The sequence below is a fragment of the Vigna unguiculata genome, chromosome 4 (genome assembly GCF_037176805.1).
Source record: "Vigna unguiculata cultivar grain cowpea cultivar isolate G323 ecotype 2 chromosome 4, ASM3717680v1, whole genome shotgun sequence".
Taxonomy (NCBI): Eukaryota; Viridiplantae; Streptophyta; class Magnoliopsida; order Fabales; family Fabaceae; genus Vigna; species Vigna unguiculata.
The window spans coordinates 48068757-48074756 of record NC_140795.1 but is presented as its reverse complement, the minus strand read 5'-3'; the positions used below and the strand labels follow the sequence as shown (position 1 = coordinate 48074756).

The window sequence follows — 6000 nt, the reverse complement described above, 5'->3', positions numbered from 1 at the left end:
GATTTTTTATTTCAAATCCCCTCTCTGGCAATCTTTTATATTCAAACAGTCACCTCTTTTACTCTTAATATCAGAATTCAGCTCAAGCAATTCACAATTTGAACTCATTCTCGCACTGTCAATTCATTTACTACTTAATACCGATTTATGTTAAAAGTATGTATACATTGTTAAAAATAAATTGTATTGCTACTATGCCTTATTGAAAATGACCTGGCTTACTGTCACTATAAAAATTAGTCAATGATAAATGCATTTATATAAATTAATTAAAGATTAGATGCAGAGTAAAGGTACATACGTAATAAAAAAATAATTAACATTTTTTTGAATTTTGAAAACAATATATAAGTTAAATTATAAATATTTCAAAATATGTAACAATTAAAAAAAAAGAAGAAAGAGAGTATCAATTCAGACGCGATTGTTTCTCAAATTGGTTTCCTAAACTTCATGTTAAATACCTTAATACTTGATCATGTATCATCACATATGAGAATAGAACATCTCATATTACTTAATTAAGAAGAGCGACATATTAACCCTCTAAGAAACTTTGAAAAATCAAACTTTGAAAAATCAACTGTGAAACTCATCAATTATTGCTTCATTGCTTCATTGGGATACACATTTCCTACACTCACCACTCCCTATTTACACACTTTAAATTCATCAAAACCGTTGAATGCGTATCCAACTCCTCACATTTTTATACGGGTCATTCAAACTCCTCCTATATTTCAACCATCCATTTTTAATCGCACGATGACCCAACCTGTAAATGCAACGGATCATTATGGCTCAGAAAATTTGCAAAAGACTTAAAAGCTATTGGTTGGGTATTGATGTTAGTGGTTGAGTATTGATGTTCACTGCTCTTAAAGTCAAGTCACAGCTCTTGATAAAATAGCTAACTACTCATTTCATTTCATCACTATAGCATCCCTGCACTGAATCATCGTGAATCATCAAACACTTTCGTTAATCATTCACTTTCTTTCCTTACCATGGCAGCAGAAGTCGTTGGTGGTGCTTTTCTTTCTGCTTTTCTTCAGGTTGCCTTCGAAAGGCTGGCTTCTCCTCAAGTTTTACAGTTCTTTCGTGGAAGAAAACTTCATGAGAAGCTGCTTAGCAACCTGAACATCATGCTGCACTCAATCAATGTTCTCGCTGATGATGCTGAACAAAAACAGTTCAGAAATCCACACATCAAAGCTTGGCTTTTTGCTGTCAAAGATGTTGTCTTCGATGCAGAGGATCTCTTGAAGGAAATAGAGTATGAACTCACCAGATGCCAAGTGGAAGCTCGATCAGACCCACAAACCCTTACTTCCAAGGTATCAAATTTCTTCAACTCTACTTTCACTTCATTTAACAAGAAAATTGAATCAGAGATGAGAGATGTCCTAGAAAAACTAGAATATCTTGCAAAGCAAAAGGGTGCTCTCGGTTTGAAAGAGGGTATTTACTCTGGTGATGGATCAGGTAGCAAAGAGCCACAGAAATTGCAATCATCCTCTTTGGTGGTTGAAAGTGTTATTTATGGAAGAGATGCAGACAAAGAAATGATTTTAAATTGGCTCACATCTGAAACTGAGAATCATGAACATCCTTCAGTACTTTCCATTGTGGGAATGGGTGGGTTGGGTAAGACCACACTCGCCCAACATGTATACAATGACCCAAAGATAGAGGAGGCTAAATTTGATATCAGAGCTTGGGTTTGTGTTTCCGATCATTTTGATGTTTTGATAGTGACAAAAACAATTCTTGAGGCAATCACTAAATCTAAAGATGATAGCAGAGACCTGGAAATGGCTCATGGAAGATTGAAAGAAAAAATATCAGGAAGGAAATTTCTTCTTGTTTTGGATGATGTTTGGAACGAAAGACGAGAAGAATGGGAAGCTGTGCGAACTCCTCTTAGTTATGGGGCACCAGGAAGTAGAATTCTTGTCACAACACGTGGTGAGAAAGTTGCTTCTAACATGATGTCTGAAGTGCATAGGCTAAAGCAATTAGAAGAAGAGGATGAATGCTGGAAAGTTTTTAAGAACCATGCACTAAAAGATGATGATCATGAATTGAATGATGAGAAAAAGAAGATTGGTAGAAGGATAGTTGGGAAGTGCAAAGGATTACCCCTTGCTCTGAAAACAATTGGAAGTCTTCTCCGCACAAAGTCATCAATTTCAGATTGGCAAAGCGTATTGGAAAGCGACATATGGGACTTACCGAAAGAAGTTGAAATTATGCCTGCTCTACTATTGAGTTATCAACACCTTCCTTCTCATCTCAAGAGGTGCTTTGCTTATTGTGCATTATTTCCAAAAAATTATGAATTTGACAAGAAGGAATTAATTTTGTTGTGGATGGCTGAAGATTTTCTTCATCACTCTAAAAATATCAAGAGTGTGCAAGAAATTGGTGAACAATATTTCGACGATCTATTAACAAGGTCCTTCTTTCTTCAATTAAGCTATGAAATGCGACAAATCAAGAATGTACGAGAAATTAGTAAACAAAGTTTCCCTGATCCATTAACGAGGTCCTTCTTTACTGAATCAAGCTTTGAAATGCGATTTGTCATGCATGACCTTCTCAATGATTTGGCAAAATATGTTTGTGCAGACTTTTGTTTCAGGTTGAAATTTGATAAAGGAAATTGTATACCCAATACAACCCGTCATTTCTCATTTTCATTCGGTGACGTAGAATATTTTGATAGTTTAGGGAGTTTAACAGATGCTAAAAGACTGCGTTCATTTCATTCAATTACAAATAACTGTACCTATAAATTCAATCCTTGCCAATTCAATATTTTGGTACATGAATTGTTCTCCAAGTTCAAGTTTTTACGCGTCTTATCTTTGAACGGATATGCTGAGCTTAGTGAGGTCCCTAATTCTGTTGGTGATCTTAAACATCTCTGTTCGATAGACCTTTCGTATACTCATATACAAAAACTACCTGTCTCAATAGGTCTCCTCTATAACTTGCAGATACTGAAGTTGAACTTTTGTTCTTTTCTAGAGGAATTACCTTCAAATTTGTGTAAGCTCACGAAATTGAATTGTTTGGAATTTAAAGACACAAAAGTGACAAAGATGCCAATTCATTTTGGAGAATTGAAGAATCTTCAAGTACTGAGTACGTTTTGTGTTGATAGAGATAACAAGGTCATCAATATTAAGCAACTAGGAGGACTCAATCTTCATGGAAGGCTATCAATTAATGATGTGCAGAATATTGTGAATCATCTGGATGCATTGGAAGCAAATTTGAAAAATCAACACCTTGTGGAGCTTGAGTTAAAATGGAATGCGAATCACATCCCCGATGATCCAAGGAAAGAAGAGAAAGTGCTTGAGAATCTACAACCTCCCAAACACTTTGAACTTTTGTCAATAGAGAACTATGGTGGTACAGAATTCCCATGTTGGGTATTTGATAATTCATTATCAAAATTGGTGTCCTTGTGGTTGAATGACTGTAAATATTGCCTATGTTTGCCTCCCTTTGGACTTTTGTCATCTCTGAAGCACCTCGAGATTGGAGGGCTTGATGGAATAGTGAGCATTGGTGCTGAATTTTGTGGCAGCAACTCTTCTTCATTCAAATCTTTGGAAAAATTGGAATTCTACAACATGAAGGAATGGGAAAAATGGGAATGTAAAACTACTTCTTTTCCACGTCTTCAAAATCTTCATATCTATCATTGTCGCAAGCTTAAAGGTCTGCCAGAGCAACTTCTTTATTTAAAGAGTCTAGATATTAATAACTGTGATAAGCTCGTAATTAGCGTAAACAACATGTTCACGTCGTCGCTTCAACTCTTTAGTATTATTTCATCTCCACTTGTGAATATTCCTATGATCCATTATGATTTTCTTGAAGCAATGGAGATCAATAGTGATTGCGACTCTCTTACCATCTTTCCGCTAGATCTCTTTCCAAAGCTCTATTTAGTTCAATTAAGTTGTTGCCAAAACTTAACAAGAGTTTCACAGGAGGAGCATGCTCATAATCATCTCAAGGTACTAAGAATTAGCGAATGCCCTCAATTTGAATCATTTCCCAGTGAAGGATTATCTGCACCGTGGCTACAAATAATTCTAATTCGAGGAGCGGAGAATTTGAAGTTGATGCCAAAACGTATGCAAATCCTACTCCCCTCTCTTACTGAGTTGGAGATAATTGATTGTCCAAATGTGGAGATGTGATAAGTTATATATATTTTTCATATACGGTTATGGGCATGGTTATGGCATATGGTTATTGGGAGATTATGGTTCTATATGGTTATATGACATTAGTCTTACACATATAAGACCTTAGACACCACTTTAACCCCAAAACCTTAAGGCAATGTTGTTATGGGTCTTTATTCTTATATAGTGTTTAACTTTGTCTTTTCTATCCAATGTGGGACTTTTTGACTCACACTTGGACTATTCCCAACATCTCCCCTCAAGGGTGAGTCCCTTGTTTTTTTCTTTTTTTCATATGGTATATTTCCCTTCAGGTGTGTATGAGTGACCCCTTTGGTTATGGTTATGCGGTCAGTCACTCCGAACCATCGGCTCTGATACCACTGATAAGTTATATATATTTTTCATATACGGTTATGGGCATGGTTATGGCATATGGTTATTGGGAGATTATGGTTCTATATGGTTATATGACATTAGTCTTACACATATAAGACCTTGGACACCACTTTAACCCCAAAACCTTAAGGCAATGTTGTTATGGGTCTTTATTCTTATATAGTGTTTAACTTTGTCTTTTCTATCCAATGTGGGACTTTTTGACTCACACTTGGACTATTCCCAACAAGATGTTCCCAGATGAAGGATTGCCATCAAATTTGAAAAAGATGTCTCTTTCGAGCTTAAAACTTATCGCCTCCCTTAGAGACACATTGGATGCGAATACATGTCTCGAAAGCTTGATTGTTGAAAATTTGGAGGTGGAGGCTTTTCCCGGTGAAGTTTTGTTGCCACGCTCTCTCACCACTCTACACATCCTTTTTTGCCCAAATCTTAAAAAGCTTGACTACAAGGGTCTATCTCACATCTCCTCTGTCATATATTTTGGATGTCCCAACCTTCATCAAAGAAAATTAGAAAGTTCTTAGTTACAAATACTTCACTCTGTTATCGGCACTTACTAAACAACAGTTGCCTTTAAAGGAGACGGTGAGACGAGTTTTAATGGATTACTTATTAATTGACAACAATATAACTTTGTTTTGGAAATCAAACATTTTTTTATAAGCTGCCTCTTGCTGTTCTTATCTGTTATTGCTTTTGAAAAATATTAGTAAGTATGTTGCAAATATCATTATGGATTTATTGATTAAAAAAATCTACTATTAATCACTTTAGTATTTTTTTTATTGTTTTGTTGCTCTGCTAAATTTTATATTGAATCACTGTGTTCAATATTGAAACAGTTATGTAATATGGATTATTTATATACTTAATCGATTAAATCCGAAAACAACTGATAAACTGATAAAATTTGAGCCTTCAAATTTTCTTAGAACAGGGTCCAATGCAGGCATGCCATTGTCAAATTTTATTTTCCTTAAGAATTCTAGACTGTTGAATATTTTAATTTTCCTTCTTGACTATTGATCTATTATTCTTTCTGAGACTGACTTGTAAATTTTTATTTGTAATTCAAGAGTATTACCGAGTCTGGCATGTGCTTACACAAGTTTCTTACAATGGCTTCCAATGTCTTCTTCACTTCAAGTGATCGCTCTAGGCATCTTCTATCATGTTGTTTCTGCAAAATTTTGTCTTAAGGTACAAAATTTTATTAATTATTAAAATTTCTTTTGTCTGTATTAAAGATTGCTTAAGGTACAAAATCTTAAGGTTGTGTAAAATTGAACTTATTTTCCACCCTTTTCTTTGTACAGGTATGCTTGCAGTTTACTTAGAAAAGACATGAAAAAGATAGTGATCACTCTTGATTCCTCATATATCC

General features: G+C 35.0%; 1 pseudogene; it reads left to right on the top strand.

The window, feature by feature from the left end:
* Nucleotides 1–1006: 1006 nt before the first annotated feature.
* On the top strand, nt 1007–5964 carry LOC114181182 (putative disease resistance RPP13-like protein 1; annotated as a pseudogene).
* Nucleotides 5965–6000: the final 36 nt, after the last annotated feature.